The 22,089-nt window shown below is 41.8% G+C and overlaps 1 pseudogene; it reads right to left on the bottom strand.

Annotated features, from left to right (window-relative positions):
• Positions 1-1,924: 1,924 nt before the first annotated feature.
• LOC138292785 (uncharacterized) lies at positions 1,925-21,832 on the bottom strand (annotated as a pseudogene).
• Between the last annotated feature and the right edge of the window lie 257 nt (positions 21,833-22,089).

Raw genomic sequence — 22,089 nt, 5'->3', positions numbered from 1 at the left:
GTGGCAGTGGGGGCAGTCTGAGTCAAGAGTAGCACAGTCTGACTTCTCCAGATAGGACGAGTACCATGACTGAGGGGCATGGAAGGAACTCAGATGTGGAATGTGGCAATCCACAGCCCTGACACCCGCACGGGTGAGTAGCGCGCTTTATAAATGTTAATGATTTGATTTGATTTGATTTGACAATTCAAATATTGGTTTGTCTTGAGGATCTAGGAAGCGAGAAGAGGACCACTGAAAAGAGAGAAGTTGGAAATTAAAGTGTGGTACATATATTTTGAAAATAAAACATAGCTACCATCTTCATTGCTGGGTCTCAATAGAAGAGCTTCTTTAACAACATTATAATCCTTCATGATATAGGCTTCAAGGGAGAGTCTCAAACAAAATTTGGGATGCCTTGCTGGGCCTTTTTGAAGTCCTAAAGGCCAGCTTCTCTCAGACCCTGAGGAAAGGCTCTTGCTGTTGATTGGACTTTTAACTACTATCTTAGAACTGCTGGTCTCTTGGAAGGGAATGCAGACATAACAATATCGATACCAAATAGATTATTGATAAAGGCTCAGTTGGGCCGTCACCTGAATTCAGTTCTGGAATAGACTGTTTACTTCCACTCCAGCATCCTATAATGAAATATGGCTTTCCGTTCTCAGTGTTGTCAAATCAACTGCGCTGTTCTCGCCCCCTTCCATTTGTTTTAAATGTAAGAAAATTGAAAAGTAAGGTAAATGTAACAACCTCCAAGCATCTCTATTTGCCTCCAGGAGAAGTGTCAAAGCTATTAAGAAACATAGCATCTGCAATTTTGGCAACATAAAATAATTTTATTATATAAGGTTGTCTGCCTGGGTGTCTTCATGCTAACTTTAATTTTAAGTTACTCACTTTCATTAGCCTGTTTTAGTCCAGAAGGCAGTGTATGTATTAAGATAAATGCAAATACAATTTTACTGATTCCTTGCTTTGACTGTATGAAGATAATTTTGTAAGCAACAATTTCTTTTGGTTACTATCACCATCACAATTTTAAAATGTCAGACCACTAAAAGGAAACATTTAACAGTAAAACAAACATCAAAACAATCCACTTGTGTTTTACTACATTTTGCTTCAATATTTCTGTATCTTGCTTACTTTATTTCGGAACATTGGAATGTTGGGCGCTCTCTTGAAGACAGTCAAGTAGCTCAGGGCTAACATCGGCTTGTATAAGTGTTTTGCTTCAACACTTTAATGTTTGTTTTTCTGTTTCTCCTTTTTTACTTTAGAACATTCTACCCTCAATACGTGAAATGTCTAATACCATTAGAGCACTTCAGTCATAGGCCATACCAGTTGACAGAGTCCCTCTCCCTCATTATAGGCCTCAACGATTTTACTACTGGCACCTAGGACTTTGAAGGTTTCATACATATCTCATTGTGCTTCTGGTGATCTCTTGTTATTCTCTGCTGAGCTGAGCTGCTGAATTCTCTTTGTACTCACCTGTTCCTGTGCTGATTCATCCCAGTGTTTCACTCAATTTATAATGGGTACTGTTGATACCGACAATCATCCAATAAAGCTTCTGTTGGAGGTACTGTGCTCCTTCATTATTGGTCTGACACAAATTCCTTCAATGATAGCCACCCTGAAAAAGTATAGCAACACAACCACAATGAAGTATACAATTTGAATGTCTCTTCAACTGCTGACAGTTTCAAGTCTGACTATGTGTGTGCTGTCATCCGAAGATTATCATTACTTACTTATGCATATTACCCCTTTGGGGGTATAGGACATCAACCAGGACTCTCCAGCTATGTCTGTCCTTTTCTGTAAATCTGACTCCAGATGTATCACATTTCCTTGTACTCAGTCTTGAGGCCTCAGAGCCAGATGGTTCTTGGTCTCCCTCTTTTCCTTTTCACTTGAGAGTTTCAGGTCAAAGCTTGCTTGGTAGTATTAGATGTGGGTTTGTGGAGGCTGTGACCTGTCCAGCCCAGTGTCTTCTCAGGATTTCCTCATGAGCAAGGAGTTGGAAAGTCTGCTGTCATAGGTCATTGTTGCTGATGGTATTTGGCCAGCGGAGTTGGAGGATTTTCTTCAGAGAGGTGTTGATGAAGGTCTGGACTTTATTGGTGATGGTCACTGTTGTCCTCTACATACAGAAGGACTGATTTTAAGTTGCTATTAAAAAGCGTGATCATGGTTTGAAGCGTTAGGTCTTTGGAGCACCAGACCTTGTTTAGCTGAATCAAGGCAGCTCTTGCATTGCAGATTCTTACTTTGACTTTGGCATCTGTGTCACCCTGCTGTTCTATGACACTGCCCAAATAAATGAAGGCCTCAACCTCTTCCAGTGCATTGTCTGCAAGAGTGGCTGCAGTTGTGTTGACCTTATTAGTCTTCATAATCTTGTTTTTCCCCTGTGGATGTTGCTTGAGGCCAATGTGTGCTGATGTAGCTGCCACATTGTAGCTTGCTATGGGAGAGTAGGGCCAGGTCATCTGCAAAGTGCAGGTCAGTAAGCTGCGACCAAGGTGTCCATTGGATCCCATTTCTTCTCCTTGCTGTGAACGTCTTTATGATCCAGTCTATGGCCAACAGTCAAAGAAAAGGTGAGAGCAAACAACTCTAGTGGACACCAGTCTTCACTTGGAAGGCTAACAAAACTTGTCTTCCATGGACAATCTTGCATGTCAGTCCCTTGTAAGTGTTCCTGAAGTTTATCTGGCACACCATTGTTGCAGAGGAGTTCGAAGGAGTCTTTCTGTCCACTCTACCGAATGTCTTCTTTTAGTCGATGAGGTTAACATAGAGGGGAAGTTACATTCTATTGACTGTTCAATGATGATGTGGAGTGTTGCAATCTGGTCTGTGCTGATTCTATCTTTATGGAAGTCTGATTCTTGGTCTTGCAACTGAACTTCAACTTGTTCCTTCATTCTGTTTAGGAAGACTCTGTTGAATGCTTTGCCTAGGGTTGATAGAAGAGTTCTCCCTCTGTCATTTACACAGTTACTCAGGTTACCTTCATTAGGGATCTTGATGAGATATCCCTTTCCAGTCTGATGGCACTGTTTACCTTTCCTTCCAAACATAGGGTAGAGCATGTCTGATGTTTCAATGTCTGCCTTCAGTGTCTTTGAAGGAATCTTTTCATGTCCTGCTGCCTTACCATTTCTCAGACGTTTGATGGCTTGCAGTATTTCTTCCTTCATTGGTCTGCTGCAGTCGATTGGCAAGTCCTTGTTAACGGGCTATATGTCTGGTGGAGACTGCAACAAGGGCTGGTTCAGCAATTCTTCAAAGTGTTCCACCCATCTTCTTTGTTGGCCTTCCTTACCCATGATTGTCTTCACAGCTTTGTCTTTAACAGTTCTTTCTAACTTGCTGTATCTGGGGGAGAGTTTACTTGTTCTGTCCTAGAGTTCTTTCAAGTTTCTATGGCTTGCTGCTTCATTATTTACTGTGGCACGACCATCTGTGAATCTTTGCCTGTCTGCTGTTAAGTTTCTCTTTGTGTCTTTGTTGGTTTTTTGTTATTCTTCTTGAGCTTTTGTTTTTTTCTGCTGTTGTTTGGCTAGTGTTGAAGGCAGCTTTCCTTTCCTTTCTCTCTTGAATTTTGCGGAGAGTCTAGGTGGAGATCCATTCTTTATGCTGGGCTTTCTTGGAACACAGTATTTCCTTGCAAATTGATGTCACTGTTTATTTCATCTTCTCTCGCTGACTTTCAACTGGGTCTGTGTGATTAGCTAGCTCTTGTAGCACTTGAAACCTGTTACTGAGAATGACTGAGTATTCACTCCAGTTCTGTGCATCCTTGAGGAGGGTAGTTTTATATTGCTAGCATTGGTTTGGTCCATCCATGCTTTCTTCAGCTTTAGCTCTAGGCTGGACATGACAAGGTGATGGTCTGACACCATGTCCGCTTATCTCATCACTTCCACATCCTTCAGTGACCTCCGGAACTTCTTGGTAATGCAGACCTGGTTGATCTGATCCTCTGTTGAATGGTCTGGTGACACCCACAGTGCCTTGTGTATTATTTTGTGTGGGAATATACTACAGCCTATCATCAGGCTTTTCAGAGTATATAGATCTGTGAGCCTTTCACCATTCTTGTTCATGTCACCAAGGCCATGGTTGCCCATGAGTTCTTTGTACCCAGTGTTGTCACTTCCAGTCTTGGCATTGAGATCCCCCATCAGTATGGTGATGTCTTTCTCAAGGCATTTCTCCAGGATGGACTGGAGACTGTTGTAAAATTGTTCTTTTTCTTCTTCTTTGTCTTCATTTGTAGGTGTAGAGCACTAGATAACATTCATGTTCATCCTCTTTTTCACTGTGATGATTCTGGGACCATGAGCTTCCCATCCAATCAGAGCTCTGTTGGCAGCCGGTGTTAGCATCAGTGCTAAGCCCTGAATGTGTGGGACATTCTATTTCTCGTATCCAGAATACAGCAGCATTCCTCCTTGAGACAGTCTTTTCCATCAGGTCTCACTGATGCCAAGCTTGGCAAGGTTGCGTTTTGACATCTCTGTTGCCACTGGAGCTGTCTTGCTTGCCTCATACATGGTCCCCACATTCCATGTCCCAGCAGTGGCGATGACTGGTGGATTGGCCTTATGGCATCCAGAGATTTACATCAAAAAATAAGGGGATTCGGAGGGTTATGAGGTCCAGTGTATGTCCTCCAATAACGGTTATTTATAATGTGATACACTGTTCCTAGAAAGCAAGGAAACGACAGGGAGAGTAAAAAAGGATCCCATTAAGTAGGAGCAAGAGTCCTCACACACCTAGTTAGGTGTCATGCTTCATCATTGGACCAGCTCCTCGCCAGACTGGCGCTGCAATGTCTGGCGGGCACCACCCTTTCGGGGGGCTCTTTGCCGGAGATCTTTTTGATGATGCCAGCCTTTCCCACAAATCGGTGAAGGGGAAAGGAGAAAGAGAGAGCAAAAACTAAGATGGAAAAATTAAAATTGGCTCAAGAACCCTACTCAAAGTTACCTTTTATTAATGTGGGGTCTTGGACAAGATTAAAACGGTAAACAGGAGGGTAGAGTCGATATAATGCTCGACTACTCTCAGACTGTATTATACATAACGAGGAAGTCAAGGTATTACAAGACCCACCTCAACAATGGGTCGACATGTTTCGCGTCTATGAGGTCCCACAGGATCCAGCGACGCTTCTTCAGGACCTAGTTACAAGACATGATGCTTCTCTACAAATAAACTAGAGTGACTGTTGCCTCTGTCAACTGATAATCAGAAAGGGGAGGAGTATGATTATCACCAGTCACTTACATAAGTCCATTATGACCCAGTCTTTCGTTCCTATTCGTCCTATTCTACCATGTAGACGGCAGTACCACCTACCCCTTCGTCGCGCTCCCGCTTTCCGGGAGCGCGACGAAGGGGTAGGTGGTACTGCCGTCTACATGGTCCAAACAAAGCCTTGGAGACCAGGTATATGGTCAGCGTTATCCCATGAAGCCCTGTCTCAGTGTAGGAGGGGCGACGAATAGGAACGAAAGACTGGGTCATAATGGACTTATGTAAGTGACTGGTGATAATTATACTCCTCCCCTTTCTGATTATCAGTTGACAGAGGCAAGAGTCACTCTAGTTTATTTGTAGAGAAGCATCATGTCTTGTAACTAGGTCCTGAAGAAGCGTCGCTGGATCCTGTGGGACCTCATAGACGCGAAACATGTCGACCCATTGTTGAGGTGGGTCTTGTAATACCTTGACTTCCTCGTTATGTATAATACAGTCTGAGAGTAGTCGAGCATTATATCGACTCTACCCTCCTGTTTACCGTTTTAATCTTGTCCAAGACCCCACATTAATAAAAGGTAACTTTGAGTAGGGTTCTTGAGCCAATTTTAATTTTTCCATCTTAGTTTTTGCTCTCTCTTTCTCCTTTCCCCTTCACCGATTTGTGGGAAAGGCTGGCATCATCAAAAAGATCTCCGGCAAAGAGCCCCCCGAAAGGGTGGTGCCCGCCAGACATTGCAGCGCCAGTCTGGCGAGGAGCTGGTCCAATGATGAAGCATGACACCTAACTTGGTGTGTGAGGACTCTTGCTCCTACTTAATGGGATCCTTTTTGACTCTCCCTGTCGTTTCCTTGCTTTCTAGGAACAGTGTATCACATTATAAATATCCAGAGATTTACTACAAGTCGTTATAACTCTCAGTGAAGGATATTCTTCTCTTCCCGAGGCTGGGATGTCTTTTGTTCTCGTGGTTGACATTTTTAGGTAGCTATGATTTTGTTTTACTTGATAGGGTAGCTATCCCATACATAACCATACTTCTTTCGCAAATGTGCTTTTAAGCGGCCATGGTGGAGATGATTATTATAGGCATGTATTTTTCAGAGATTCTTAAACGCAGTGTAAATGTGCCACCTAAAAGTTGTTTTTATTATCGTGCACATCATTCAATGGTTTCTTTTGATCTGTGTACTCAGTATCCAAGGAGTGTTAACCCTCTGCCATCACTTTTAAATTAGATTTTGATATTGGCATTGAGTATTGGTTGTGAAACTCACAATGCAGTGTGGCAGTCAGTCCCACCTTTTCTGAAACAACATGGAGAGCAATCGATGAATGGAGCAAAAGGGCTCAGGCTCTTTAACAGTTACAATGTCACTATGGATAGGAAGTAATGTGACACCATGTGCAGGCAATGCAGTAAGTCATTGTGATGTTTTAGTGAGACTCTGGATCAAGTAAAAAGAAAATCACTGAGGCGGTAACCAGTAGAAGCTTTTGTTTACCTTTAAGAATATTGGCTTCAAATTGTGACTTTGAACATTTAGTTGATGTGTTGAGTGACCAAATAGACATATTTTTTCATAGTAAAATAATCAAGGGACAACTTTCTAGACACTGTAATCCATATTTGTTGGAAGTTATTGACATAGTCAAGACTGTTGAGTTGTGGATGATATCTCTAAAAGTGCTTAGTGAAAATGCAGGTACAGATAAAATAGGGGTTTTGGAGGTCATGGCTGCTATTAATAAAAAAGGTGGAAATACTGGAGAAAAGGATTGGTAAGTAGATTAAAATGTTTTAAATATGGATCCAGAAGTCATCTTGCTGAACAAAGTTTGTTAAGTTTAGGGCAAGAAACTTTTTAGATTTTATACAATTGCCCCTTTGCCCCTGTTTGCAATAGTAAGAATAGAACCATTAATGTTTTACATAATACAGACTTAGAATCTGGAGTAAAGGTCAAGGTAGTTTTGAATGTTCAAGACAAGTAAAGTGATCATATAAAGAGATGGCAAGTGGCAGGAAAAAGATTCTGGGGTTAGATGGGCAATCATATGACCCTCCATTATGCAAAGTTAAAATCAATTAAAAGGAATTAGAAGTATTGCCAATTCAGGTTGACCATTTACTATTATTGTTAATTATACTTTCACAAAAACTGATAAAACAAAAATAGTAAGCCAATGAAGCCAAAGGTTTGCACGTCGCATAAGTGTAAAGAAAAGTATTGGGTTTTTTGTCACCACTGCTCATTATCGGGATGGATGTGTTTGGGGGAGAGTAGATATAGCTATTAAGTCGCAGCATGTGTTGAGTTGGAAGAGCCAAGGAAATGTTGTTATTACTGGTTACATAATAGCTAACCATAGTATGTGTTTGAGAATTAAGTTGAGGTGTTAATTTACAAGTAGAGTAATGAACGCAAATGCCATTTCGGTCAAACACGAGTTTAGAAACATACCACTCAGTGCTATAAAAGAATGAAAAAAGATGTTAAAGGACATGCTTCAAGAAAACAATATAGAAGCAGTAAAAGCTTCATAGTGTCTTTCTCAAATTGATTTAGCTAAAAAAGGTCTGACTCAATGAGATGTTGTGCCAATTTGCACTGGTAAAGAAGCAAGTTTTTGTTCATTGCCACCCTCTTCCAAGGATTCAGGATACATTGGCCAAACTAGAAAGAGAAAGGTTTTCTATGACAGATTTGAAGATAGATCATCATCAGATCAGCTTTATTACAGGTGGTAGCCACAATGCCGCATTTATTGCACCAGATGATGCAATTCAGTTTCAGCATATGGCGTTAGGACTGTCTTTTGCTGCTTCTGTGTTCCAGAAATTAAAGTTCTCCTAGTTTGGGGACAGGGAAGTGGTGGGTGCCTTCCAAGATGCTATGTTGTTTTTTTCATCACCTGTAGCACAGCATAACATTAGATAGGAAAATGTTTTGTTGGTATTACAAGATAAAGGAATTAATGTTCAATTAGAAAAGTGAGGATACAAACATAGGTCACTTACTATAGGCCATTCCTGGATTACTGTGACTGTTATTCAAGGTTTGTAGTATGGTTTTCTATGATAAATCGTTCACTTGAGATGTTATTTTAAAAAATCCAGATTTTGTGGCTAGAGTAGCAGGACATTGCATTTAATTCTCTAAAAGTGTTGGTGATTAAAAGTCCTGCTGTGTCACCTTGTTCACATCATGCCATGTGTGCTTTAACAGGGAGTAGTGTTGTTCTTTCCAGAAAGCGGTGAATAAGAAAAACTGTTGCATATGCATCTTGAATCTTGAGTGAATCAGCAACCAGATACTCCACTATTGAATGAGAAGATCTAACTTGGTACACGTTTAGGGCTTCTAAAATAAGAAATGATCCTAAGCCTTTAATAAATATGCTCAACAATAACGGTACTGAAAAAGCATCAGCACAAACAATTCAAATTTTATTCAAATTATATGAGTGCAGTTTTAAACTTGATTACATTCCTGCTCTTACCCATCAGTATCAGAGTACATTTTGATGAAGGTGAAACCCAATAAGAATGTGTAGTGTCATATGTGAATGATGCTGATATGTTTGCCAATTATGATTTTAAAGAAGAATTGTGGTTGGAAGGGCTGAAGAGCAATGATGTCTTGCCACAGGGAGATGTTGTTGAGGCCTGAGTTACAAGTGTTTTGGAATGTAAGAGACATCGACCAAAAGAAAGACAAGAGAACATTTTTGGTGGCTATATAAGGATACGTACATTTCAATGATTTTGAGGTTAGTAAGTGTTCTCAGGAGGCAGCTAAAAGTCTTAACGCCCAAAGTTTTCCACCATTCTGACATGATGAGGTAACCATGTGGGGTTCTGACTTAGGATTTTCTTGACACATTTGAGACTCTCAGAAGTGGATGTAAAATGTACATTATTTTTTTTCCTTATGTTTTTGATGGACTTGGTATTACATTATACCATGGAAAGTGTCATTGGATTTCACTATGATATAATTTTGAAGGTGGATGTGCCAAAGTCCATTACAATTGATAACAGAGTTTGTTTTGAATAAGATGAGATGGATAATGGGAGGATTGAGAATTTGCCTTAAGAAGACAGCTTTATACACGCTTCACATAAATGGGATAGTTGAACATTTAACCTAGGTGATTATTAAGAGTGTGAATTTGGCAACGATATCTAGGCTCGGTGTTTGGAGTTTAAATGTGTGTTGCCTGAATTGTATTAAAAATTTCAAATGTTATACTTTTCAGCTTACATTCAAAGTCCATGAGTTACAACAAGTTGTTCAATTGCATTTTAAATGGCATTATATTCACATTTTACCATCATCCATGCATATGAGTATCGATGTATTCAGACATTTTCTGTCATATGACAGTGTGAACATGTGCATGGTGAATGTAGAGTCTATGCCATGCCATTAGATAATCTAACTTAGGATCTGCCATAATTAACATTGCCATAATTAACATAATTAGCACACATTCTGTAAAAAAATCAAATTAGTAATAAACAATGAACAAGAACAGTTTCCTAGAGGCTAAGGTTGAGGGGTATTGGTATTTGGATGGTTAGATGTGAGTCAGTGGTTTGATTCTTGTAATATATCTTTAAAGGCTGCTGGTATGTTGGGTGTTTAAGAGGAAAATTAATGAAGTGGGAGTCAATGTTGTTTTCATTATGAGAGCCATGCAGCGGCATTACCCAGATGTTATCCTGCTAGGAAACACTTATGTAGTGATAGCTTTGGGGGTGTAGCATAACAAGGGCAATCCATTCTGATTTTCAGGGGGAGTCCTGTGTCATTATTTCTAGCCTAAGCTAGGGCTACGCACAGCTTGTGCCATTCTTTGGTGATAGGGAAGTTGCAGAGACCACTAGCCTGCTTTCTGGATAATACTATGTTTTCACTGGTCATGATTTTTTTACAGCTACTTTCCACTGTCTAATATGTAGATCTGAAGAGCATTTCCAGTGCATAGTTGTAAGAAATGGGGTCTTTGGTTGGCAGTCAGGTTACCCCCTGTCCAAGCAAGGACCCTCACTCTAGACAGGGTAAGGAGAATCACCCTCAGTTAACCCCCGCTCACTAAAAAATGACTCAACACAGGTTTAGAAAAATAGGTAATATTCATCTAAACAAAACAAGACCAAAACACCCAAAATCCAACATACACAAGCAAAGTTATGAACTTTTAAAGAATAAGAGTTTTAAATCCTTTAGAAAACAGTGAGAACACTGTTAGCGTGAAAAAGTGCCTAGGTTGCATCAAAATAACACCGCACGGGCTAGTGTGCGTCGGAAAAGGCCAGTGATGCATCGATTTCTCACTCTCAAGTAAGACTGTGAGTCGTTCCTCCTCCGGTTGGGTTGGCATGTGTGGTTTTCCCTCTCTGCAAGAGAGCGCTGCGTCGATCCGGACAGGCACGTTGGATCCAGGCAGACTTTGCCTTGATTTTCGGTGCCCAGCAAGGTTGCGTCGAAATCCGGTCGCACAGTGTCAAGAAACTGTGCTGTGTTGGGCTTGCATTGTTAACAGCAGCCACTGCGGGTGTTGCGCGTCCTTTCCCAAGCCATGTTGTGCCAAATTTGTGTGGATTTCTGTCCTTTTCCAACAGCTGAACCTTTCAAGGTCCCAGAGACAGGTTAGGGCACTACCTGGCAGGCAGGACTCTCAGCAGAAAGCCCAAGTGCTGGCAGAGAGAAGTCTTTGCTGTCCCTGAGACTTCAACAACAGGAGGCAAGCTCAGTTTTAAGCCCTTGGAGATGCTTCACCAGTGGGAAGTCACACAAAAGTCAGTCTTTGTCCTCTCTCAGGTAGCAGCAGCTACTGCAGGCCTACCCAGCAAAGCACAGTCACAGGTAAAGGGGCAGTACTACTCCTCCTCCAGTTTCTCCAGCTCCTTTCCTTGGCAGAGCTTCCTCTTGGTTTCAGAAGAAATCTAATTTCCAGGGTTTTGGGTGCTCTTCTTATACCCATTTCTGCCTTTGAAGTAGGCCAACTTCAAAGAGAAATCTCTGTTGTTTTCAAGATCCTGCCTTGCCCAGGCCATGCCCCAGACACACACCAGGGGGTTGGAGACAGCATTGTGTGAGGGCAGGCACAGTCCTTTCAGGTATAAGTGACCACTCCTCCCCTCTCCTCATCCCAGATGGCTCATCAGGATATGCAGGCTACACCCCAGCTCCCTTTGTGTCACTGTCTAGAGGAGAGGTGCAAACAGCCAGCTGTCAAATTGACTCAGACAGGGAATCCACAAACAAGCAGAGTCACAGAATGGTTTAAGCAAGAAAATGTCTGCTTTCTCAAAGTGGCATTTTCAAACACACAATCTAAAAACCAACTTCACTAAAAGATGTATTTTTAAATTGTGAGTTCAGAGACCCCAAACTCCACGTCGATCTGCTCCCAAAGGGAATCTACACTTTAATCATATTTAAAAGCACCCCCAGGTTAACCTGTGGGAGAGATGGGCCTTGCGACAGTGAAACCCGAATTTGGCAGTATTTCACTGTCAGGACACAAAAAACACATTAGTATATGTCCTACCTTAAACATACCTTGACCCTGCCTATGGGTCTACCCAGGGCCTACCTTAGGGGTGTCTTAAATGTAAGAAAAGGGAAGGTTTATGCCTGGCAATTGGGTACACTTGCCAAGTCAAATTGGCAGTTTAAAACTGCACTCACAGACACCACAGTGTCAGGTCTGAGCCATGTTTACAGGGCTACTAAAGCAGGTGGCACAACCAGTGCTACAGGCCCACTAGTAGCATTTGATTTACAGGCCCTGGGAACTTCTAGTGCACTTCACTAGGGACTTACTAGTAAATCAAATATGCCAATCATGAATAAGCCAATGTACACATATAATTTATACAGGGAACACTTGTCAGCAGTGATAAAGTGTCCAGCACAAACAAAACACAGAAACAACCTGGGAAGTAGAGGCAAAAAGTAAGGAGAGACCATGTCAATGATGCCAAGTCTAACAACAGTAATGACATGCTTATCATATTAAATCAGAAAATGTAGCTACAGCCTTGCCTCTCTTAGTGCGAGGTGAGGTATAGAGACAATTGGTAAATGGAATGCTTGAAATAATCTCAGCCACTGGTAATTACTCAGGCTGCATCCCAGTCAATTTTTATTTTCCACACCATGCCACATCAGTTGAGACCCAGCCATATGCAATTCAGTCTTGACCCTGCTCCAATGGGAACAGTCCAGCACAAACTGCCATGTCCTCTCGGAGCCATAACACATGCAACTCAGGACCAGTTTTGCCCTTATTAAAGCTCATCTGCAATTTACAGCTTGGTTCCAGTGGCACAGTATGCACAGGACCCACGTATGTGCATGCCAAACACACTTAAGGTGACACACAGAAGTATACAAAAAAATGATGGATGGAATGCTTGAATTCATATCAGCCACTTGTTATTTCTTGGAATCATATTCCAGTCTATCAACATTTTGTCTGGAGGCATGGCAAGGCCCATAGAAAAGGCTTCTAGAGCTGTGTAGCTCTGTTTTTGCTGAAGCCTGGCACTACAAAAGATTTTCTAAGGGTATTCAAGGAACGTATTCCAGTCCTTGTCAGTGAAAGGGTCATCTAAGTCCTTCTTCCAGAAAAGTTTCAGCTCGATTAAATGGGCGGTGAATAAATTGAACAATGATCTATATAACCATCTTATAGGCTTGCAACCTGTGCCTATAGTGAAAAGTCTGGATGTACATGTGCTGTTGAGGTTTGGTGCTAGTAGTGCACCATTAAGTGTGTATCAATGCTACAACCTCTCTGTGGATTACGAACAAGATTGGTGCTCGTTCTGTTCCGGCTAGTAATGAGTCAAAATGGGTCAAAGTTCCAGGCTCAAAAAAGGTCCCCCCACTGTGGTGAGTCTGGCTTGTTCCCACCGAGCTTTTGCAATACTGCCCTTCTTTGTCATCAGGGTGAAAAACAGGAAAAGCGGTATATTAGGAGTATAGGACTGAGTATCCCTTGCATAGTCTTCCAATGACAGTATTATGCCACTCTTGAAGTGATGTGTGGTATTCTTCAGTCTTGATAATCTCAAGACCCATTGTGCCACTTGCATTACCTGCAGGTCATTCCCAAGCTCATTCAAGTTTTGCTGAGCTAACCAACATGAGTCGATTGTATTTGGGCTGCTAAATAATATAGTTCAAAATTAGGGACCTCCCCCAACCTCCCTGCTCTGTCCTTCACTTTAAAATAGGTAGAGCCACCCTAGGAAAACTGTCATTTTAAATACAGTCTAATAACACTAACCAAACAATAAATCAATCCATCAAAAATGTGTTTCATACAAACAGAACAAAGCAAAAAATTCTAGAAAGTAAAAAAAAATGTAGATCAAAGCAAAAGTGCAGTCTGAAAAAGCGCAATACGTGATTTTTTTAGTGCCTCTGACACTGCCGAAATCTCAAAGTAGTCAAAAATTAGGAATGTAGAGTGAATTAGACAGTTTCCATACTTGAATATAATAAAGAGTACAGATATTCAAAGTGCAAGCTAGAAAGAGAAACCTGTAAATTACTAGTAACGCCATTGGTGCTGGCAGAATCATTGAATACTTAAGATTTAAGAAGGTTGGATTGCTCCAGTCTATTTCCATGTCCTATTTAATGTCCAACTAATGTTAAGGGCAACTCTTCCAGGCAGGAGATTTATATCAGTTGGAAGGCAGAAAGATAATGCCTCTCTACATCTGATGTTGTAAGTTACAAACAACATCAAACAATAGAATCTCCTTTTTCATCTCCAGCATGTAACCACATAAAAGCATAAAATGTAGAACAATTTCCAGACCACCCAGCTTACATGTCCATTGGCCTGAATTGGTCGGGCTATTAGTCCTATGGCTTGTGTAGGCCATCTCTGGTAAGATACTCAGAATTTCAAGTACAGAGTTCACCTCACTATTGGGACCAGAGAGCTTAGATATGGTTGGTAAATTAATGACAGCTTGAGACAGGGGATGGTCCTCCAGTGGTGGTGCGTCTCCCCCTGCCAGCAGAGGCAAAACCTGAAAAATAAAATGATAATTAACCATGTTTATTAACATTTTTTCATCGCTAACCGAGTCTTGGGGCGGGGTCATCATCGTGATTACAGGCATGAAGGGGGAGTAGTGTGTACTGCTGTCAGTGTGCATATGAGTTTGGCCGACCTTCTCAGGACCGCCAAACCGACATGTGCACTGAGATGTCTCCAACCTGAGCTATGTTGCTGGGTTGGAGACAGCAGGTACAGGCTCCCAGTCTGTCTGGGAGTGGAAATCGAAGACACTCAGGCCAATCCTGATGCTGCTGTCATGCTGGTGGCAGCATGAGAGCAGCATTAAGGTTGGCTGCAGGGCAGTCTGGGAGCCTGTGCCTGCCTTGAAGCAAGAGGAGCAGAAGAGTGGTGATCCGTCGGGAGGCAGGTAAGTTGTTTTTTTGTTTTATTTACTTATTGTAGTGCACCATGCACCCCCCAGCCCTTGTCCCACCTCCTGCCCCACCACCTTCCTCTGACATCAGCCCCTACTGTCTTGAGATTAAAGCATGTTTTCGATAAACTGCCTCCATTAGTGCCCATTGCACTCTGGTGTATTGAAGGTGTAATTGCTCAACAATTATTTCAGTGTGCTGAAACAATATGATAGGGTTGGGTCAAAATCAGGACAGCCTATATGTTTTTAAGTGTTGGCAATATGAGCCAACCAGGCAGGTTTGTAGAGCATTTAATAGAAGTGATATCCAGAAGGGCCGCTCTATAGCTTATTGTCCTTTTGTTGGCCCACAGTCTGTTCCAATATAAAATTGACTTAATGGAAACTAAGGATTCCATTTCAGGGAGTCCCAGCTTTGCTTCTAGAGCTTTCATTGGTTTTCAAGGACCTAGAGGCAAAAGCTGGAATAATAATTTCAGCCTGCAGCAGGTCTTCTAACCCTAAAGTTCTGCCCCATAAGAAGCAGTCAGAATGGCTTGGGTTTTGTAAATGCTAATGAGTGGTTCAGGAGACCTTCCTCCACCTTTGCTATCAAAGCGTAAAATGGCACCAGTGCATTGGCTCAGCACAGTTTCACTCCTGGTAACCTGGGCCAGCTAGTAAAGGTCTTCATCAAATCGTATTTCCAAGTAGTCTGCATTTTTTACCCTCTACAGTTTTGCTCCATAGATTCAGTAAATCATTCTTAAATTTACTTTTAGAAGTAGTGATCAATTGTATTTCATTGGGCAATATTTCTCATCACCCAGGAATAGTTGATATATGGATTGTTTTGCCTGTGCTAAAATTACTGCATCATTGAGGAAGTGTATTATTGGAAGTTGACACCTCCTATTTTTGGGTCATCCAAATCCAAATCTGTAAGCATTTTGCACATCACTGATGAGGAGATTAATAATCAAGGGCGAAGTACACAACCTTGATGCACACCTTGGTTGATTTCTATTTCAGGGATGCACTCACCACACCACAGTGGCAAATCATTGCGGTGTTCTTTTCAGCTTATACTGAAAACTCAACCTCACAAAATAAACCTTTTGCCTGGCCTAAACCTTCTCCCTTTTTATATATAAAAGTCACCCTAAAGGTAGTCCCTAAACAACTCAAATGACAGGATGCAGTATATTTAAAAAGTTGGACATTTACTTTTAGATTTTATATGTCCTGGTAATGAAAAACTCCCAAATTATTTTTCACTACTGTGAGGGTCTACCTTTCCCATAAAAATAACATTGTGTTACCTTATTACATTTAATAAGTGATAACTTTCAATTCGGAGCTAGTGGAAATGCTGAGTTTGCTGCTAATAAATTGTAATTTAAAATCCTCTTTAATGGTAAAGTAATTTTAGGTCACAATTCCGAAAATTACACTTTTAGAAAGTTGGCATTTTCTTGTCCTAACTATTTTGTGCTGGCAGGCAATTATAATAACCATGACTGTGAATAAAGTGACAGTTGGCTTTTGTGTATTCTTCCCAGACAGTGATTCAAAAGGGTACTAGATGTTGGTAGGATGTGCAATCCTGCGAGAATAAGAGAGGCAGAGTTGTTCCCTGCCCCACTTACATTTCAAAGGGGCTGCCTCAGTACACTAACAAAGAACTTGACACTAGTCCTTTGTCACTGCTAGGTAAACAGACCTCTTATTGGACTCTATCTTCTGTACTTATTCTGGTCTTTCTAAATGTTCATATCTTTCCTGGTAGACTTTTCATCATTGGCATGGCCTCCCTTAACGTTTTTTCCCTGTTTCCCAGGTTGTTGATGTGTGCTGGACTCTGATTTTGCTGTTTTTTTATTTGTTTTTTTATGTCCTCATCCATCCGTCCGGCACACAGCATATAATCCTAGGAGCCTCCTCATCTACCATTAGAGGCTCCCATCTGGGAATATCCAGGTCTCTGATTGATACACTCAATGGCTCTCCCCCGGAGCCCTTCTAAGACCGGCTGTTAATGTAATCATGGGACACAGTGAATTATTTCCTTTCCAACTATCTTTTTAATGGAGCCCAAAACTTATTTCTCCTATTTTCACTCTCGCTGACTCCTGCATCGAAAGTTAAGTTATACACCAGGGTGTCTATCCACTCAATGAAAGTGGGAGGGAAGGTACTAATCCATTTCCTACAAATCTCCCTCCTGGTCAGCAGTATCATATAAAAAAGCAGTTTGGTGTAATTCCTACTCAACCCTGCTGGGCCAGGAAGGCATCCAAAGATAACCAATGGAAGGCTTACCTGGCAGGTGATTGATAGAATATTATTGATTCTTTCCCCAATCTCTTTCCAAAACCGGGAGAGCTGAGGGCACTCCCAGAACATGTGCCCGTCATCTGCCAGGCCCAGACCACACTTCTTACAGCTAATCAAGCTGCCTTGTGAACACTTGGATAGCTTCTCTGGGGTCCAGAAGGCTGTATGAATTGAAAACAAATGATTCCTTTTTAGGTGAGCAGGTTCAACTGTGGAGTACAATAAAGCTGTGGATATTTGCCATAATTCTTTTGCCTGTGATCCTGGGAGACGATCCCTCCAGATTTCTTCTGGCATGTTGAATTCTCTCTCAATGACTTCCATTAACATCCAGTACCTTCTCAGCAGTTCTTTCTTCCGAGGTTTGCTCTTGTAAAATAACTCCTCTATCTCATTCGAATCAACTTTCCCTCCTTCACACTCTTGCCCCAGCTTGCGATTTGAAGATACTTAAATTTGGCTAGCTTGCCCTCTGTTACCACATTCAGATCTTCATATGGTATCAACTTCCCGTCATTAAACAGTTGCCCCAAACACACAAATCCTATTTAGCTAAAATATCCTTAGTCTATTCCAGTGAGCCCGGGGAATCCCAGAAAGGGGCATATTTGCTATAGTATGGCCATTTGGTGGCCTTCCTTATCCCAGACCACTGCTTTGCAAAATCATACATAAGTTTAAATCTAACTTTATAAAGTATTTGGGGTCTCCAAATTTGTAAAGAAAATTTCCTTGCGTTCCGTGGATAATCTCTATCATTTCTTTTACGATCTGTGCCAGCTCCATGGTCCCTGTCCGGTTCATTACCCCCCCATATTTTTTAGAAAAAGCGCCCAGGCATAAAGTTGGAGATCGCTATCCCCCCTTTCTCCTTCCTTCTCAGTTTCTTCCATAAAATACGTACACCCTTCAAAGCCCATATGAAGCTACTAATCTTGCCCTGTAATTTACTCAGGCACTCTTTATTATATTTTAAAGGTGCTGTATTGAAAATAAATAGAAGTTTGGGTAGTATTAGCATTTTAACCAGATTGGCCCTGCCCATGATTGTGAAGGGTAAGTTTGCACAGTTCTTCATTAATTTGGAGGAATCTCTCATAACTCTCAAGAAATTAAATTTCGCTAGTCTTGCTGTGTCCTGGGTTATCGTAATCCCCAAATATCTTATCTCACTCTTAATTGGAATACCCTCCATCTGCATGTTCCACGCAATGATTTCAGTTTTTTCATTGTTAACTGCATACCAGCAATCTCTCCGAATTTATTTGTGTGTTCTTTTAAAGCTGGTAGAGTTTGTTGTAAATTTGTGGTACATATCATTAAATCATCTGTGTACAAAGCTACCTTCCTGCACCAACCACTATACCTAAATGGGGATATCCTCTGCTCCCTTCTAATTTTGGAAGCAAAGGGCTCTATATACAGGTTAAATAGCAACAGAGACAATGGGCACCCATGCCTGGTTCCTCTTCCAATTTTAAAAGAACACGTTAATGAGCCATTAACCAAGACTCTGGCAGCCGGGTCTTGAGATATCTTCTGCAATACCCTTGTAAACCTCCCTCCCAGATTAAAAACTTTGCATACAGTATCCAAATACACCCAGTTGACCCTATCAAATGCCTCAGTAGCATCAATTGTTACTAGAGCTAAAGGTTCCTTACACGAGTGAGCTAAATCTATGGAACCTATCAAGCTGTGGGTCAGTTCGTGCATATATCTACTTTTCAAAAAGCCCTCTTGATCTCCCTGGATAAGACTACCTAGGACACCCCCTAACCTATCTGCCAGTTTTTTGGTGAAAATTTTATAGTCGCAGTTTAACAGAGAAATCGGCCTATTTGAATCGCAACTTCTGGGATCTTACCCCGGCTTTAGAATTAACGTAATAATGGCCTCCTTCTACGAGGTGGGTAATGAACCACCTTCCTCCAGAATGTTATTATGTAGGCCCACCAAATGCTTCATAATACTTTCTCCTAGCGCTTTATATATTTCCAAGGCTGGGCCATCTGGGCCAGGCGCCTTCCCCAATTTCACCAACTTTATGACTTGTTCTATTTTGACATGCCCTATTTGTTCAATTAAAACTTTATTATCTTCCTTCTCCAAAACTGTCAGGTCGAGGTCATTTAACCATCATTTCACTAATTCCGATTACACCACAAGGTTCTCTGAATAAAGCTCCTTATAGTAATCCTGAATGACTTCCCCAATCTCCCTGCTACTACTACAGATCTCCCCTGTTTTTATTACCATAACTTTCTACCACCTTGTTCCTGACCTGATTTGTCCTTATTTTCCAAGCTAATAGTTTCCCACAATTTTCTCCATATTCAAAATGCCCAATCCTATTAGCTTCAAATCTTACTCTTATCCTCTTATCAACTACAGCTACCAATTTCAGCCTCAGATCTTGGCGAAGCCTATTTCGTTTTTCAACCTTCTCTTCTTTATGATCCAGGGCTATCAGCTCTTGCTTTACCTGGTGTAGCCGGTATTCTAGCCGTATAATCTCTCCCTTGTAGGTCTTCCTTTAAATAGAGGAAACTGTTATCAATCTACGTCTCAGGAAAGCCTTAAATGTATCCCAAACTATAGCTGGTGATGATGATCTGGAGTTAGTGCTAACAAACTCTTCTGTGTCTGTTTTTAAATCTGCTGCTAACTTCTCATCTAATAATAGGCTCCTATCCAGTGTCCACCTTCTCTGAATATCCCTTGTCTGCAATCGGATATTCATGCTCACTGCTGAGTGGTCCGACATGTGAGCCTCGATATGTACTATGTCCTCGACCTGATCACTCATTCTTCCATCCACTAAGGTATAGTCTATTCTGCATTGATGTCTATATTTTTTATTATTATATGTGTATCCGCGTTTTTGTCCCATCCTCTCCCTCTAGACATCATACAACCCTAACTGAGACATCATACCTAATACTTTGGATCACATATTTCATTAGTTTTTGCCCTACTACCTGAAGACCTATCTAAATTATAATTCAACGCCACATTGAAATCTCCCATCCATATTACAGGGTTGGGATACTGCAACACGTGATGGAAGAGGTCTAGCACAGGTGAGGGGTCATCTCAATTAGGTCCATAATAGCCTACCATGGTAAATGCATGCTCAAACGCCATAAGCCTTCCAATTACCCATCTACCTGCCTTATCCACTGGCCCACACTGAAAGGAGATATTAGGATGATCTCTAACTAAAATAGCCACTCCCTTACTCCCCCCGGCCTGCGTAGTACTTGAAAACTGCTAGAGCTATCTACATGATCTAAATAATTCGGTGCATTCCTCATTGGACAGGTGTGTCTCTTGCAGGATTAAGACATTCACCTGGGTGTCTCTTAGATACTGCATCAATCTTCTCTGCCTGTTCCTTACACTTAAACCATTGACATTCCAGGATAGGAGTTTTAACTCATTTACCCCTGCCATCTGTATTCTGCTTTTAAGTGCAGCTGGTAGAGCCCCCCGTGATCTCCCGGTACTCTACTGGATGAGGACATTCTTTTATTTTATTTTCCCCTTTGCTCCCCACCCGGTGTTCACGCCCTCCACCTCCACCTCCCACCCCCACTTCAACCTCCACCCCTACCCCTAAATCACTGGGAAAACTAATCCTATCTCTTTAACTGGGCGATAATCTCACCCCAGGGAGTCTGCCACTGGGCCACTATTTGCAAAAACACAAAACACAGCAGATACTCTCCCTAGCCTCCAGTCATACTAGCCGGCTTTACCTAACGTCTTAATCAGGTCATCCATCTCCTTCCAGTCTTTAAAATTATACATTTCGTTGTTAGCCATAACTCTCAGGGAAGCTGGGATCTGCAGTTGGGCCCTAGCCCCCAAACCTTTCAAAACCTCCATCCTTCTTCCCAGCTCCCATTGTTTATTCAAAGTCACACTTAACAGGTCTGACCTGATTTCAAATCTGACTCCATCCATTGCTAGCGGCTTCTGTTTCAGAGCATCTACCAAGATACGCTCTTTGAGTGCGTACGTGTGAAAACTAACCAGTATTTTCCTGGGCTTATCTCTGTTTGGAATTTTCCTATAGGGGTCCCTGTGAACTTTTTGAATATCTCTTGCAATGTCTTCTTCTGTGTCTACAATCTGCACAACCTGTTTAATTAACCGAATTACCAGCCCTTTCAAATCACTCCCTTCCGTGCCCTCTGGAACTCTTAAGAGCCTCAAATTACACCTTCTTTGGTTGTTCTCCAGAGACTCAAGTTTAGATAAAATACTCTCTTCATCAGATTTCAATTTCTGGATTTCATCCTTATTTACTTCATCGCAGACATCAACTCTGACACCTGTTCCTCCAGGGCAGCAGTCCTCCCTGCAAGATCATCAATCTTCTCTCCAAGGGTCTCACACAAACTCCTTATCTCCTTCTGATTATTAATCAAGGTCTCAAAACCACCCTTAACCTCCAGGGACAGGGCTCTTAACATTCCTGCAATAGGATGATTGGGAAGTTCTTCTGCTGAATCCCACTGCTGCCCATCCTCGCCTCTTGAAGGTGCCCTAACAGGAATCTGAGACGATAGGCTCCTGGTCCGAGGGCCTTGGATCTTCCGTCTCACTTCTTCAGTGCCGCCCTCCAGACTTGGACCCTTATCCATCTTCTCAATTTCCAGAAATTGAGCTTCCCTACCCAACCCCTTGCTGACGAAACCATCTAACGAGGCCCGCTGAGGAGGTCTGCCGCCCCCCACTTCTTTCTCCTTTGCTACCATACCCTCCATATCCTCCAGTGGTTGAAACCTATTAGGGCTGCACTCAATCTGCAAAATTTGTCTGACCCCCTTACTTGTGCCGACTCCCAAGGCTCCTTTTTCCATGTGCGCTATTTGTTACGCAGAGTCTAATTCCTCCATGCCTGAGGGCAGGATCCTAAAATAAGTTTTAAGTGAGGGAATAATCTTAAGGCTCCTATCACGTACACTCCCAGTTTTAGCAGAGGACTTATCTTTCACCCAACATCTCTGCTACT

The sequence above is a fragment of the Pleurodeles waltl genome, chromosome 1_1 (genome assembly GCF_031143425.1).
Source record: "Pleurodeles waltl isolate 20211129_DDA chromosome 1_1, aPleWal1.hap1.20221129, whole genome shotgun sequence".
Lineage (NCBI taxonomy): Eukaryota > Metazoa > Chordata > Amphibia > Caudata > Salamandridae > Pleurodeles > Pleurodeles waltl.
Note: the sequence above shows the minus strand (reverse complement) of the source record. Positions and strands in the feature narration are given on the sequence as shown.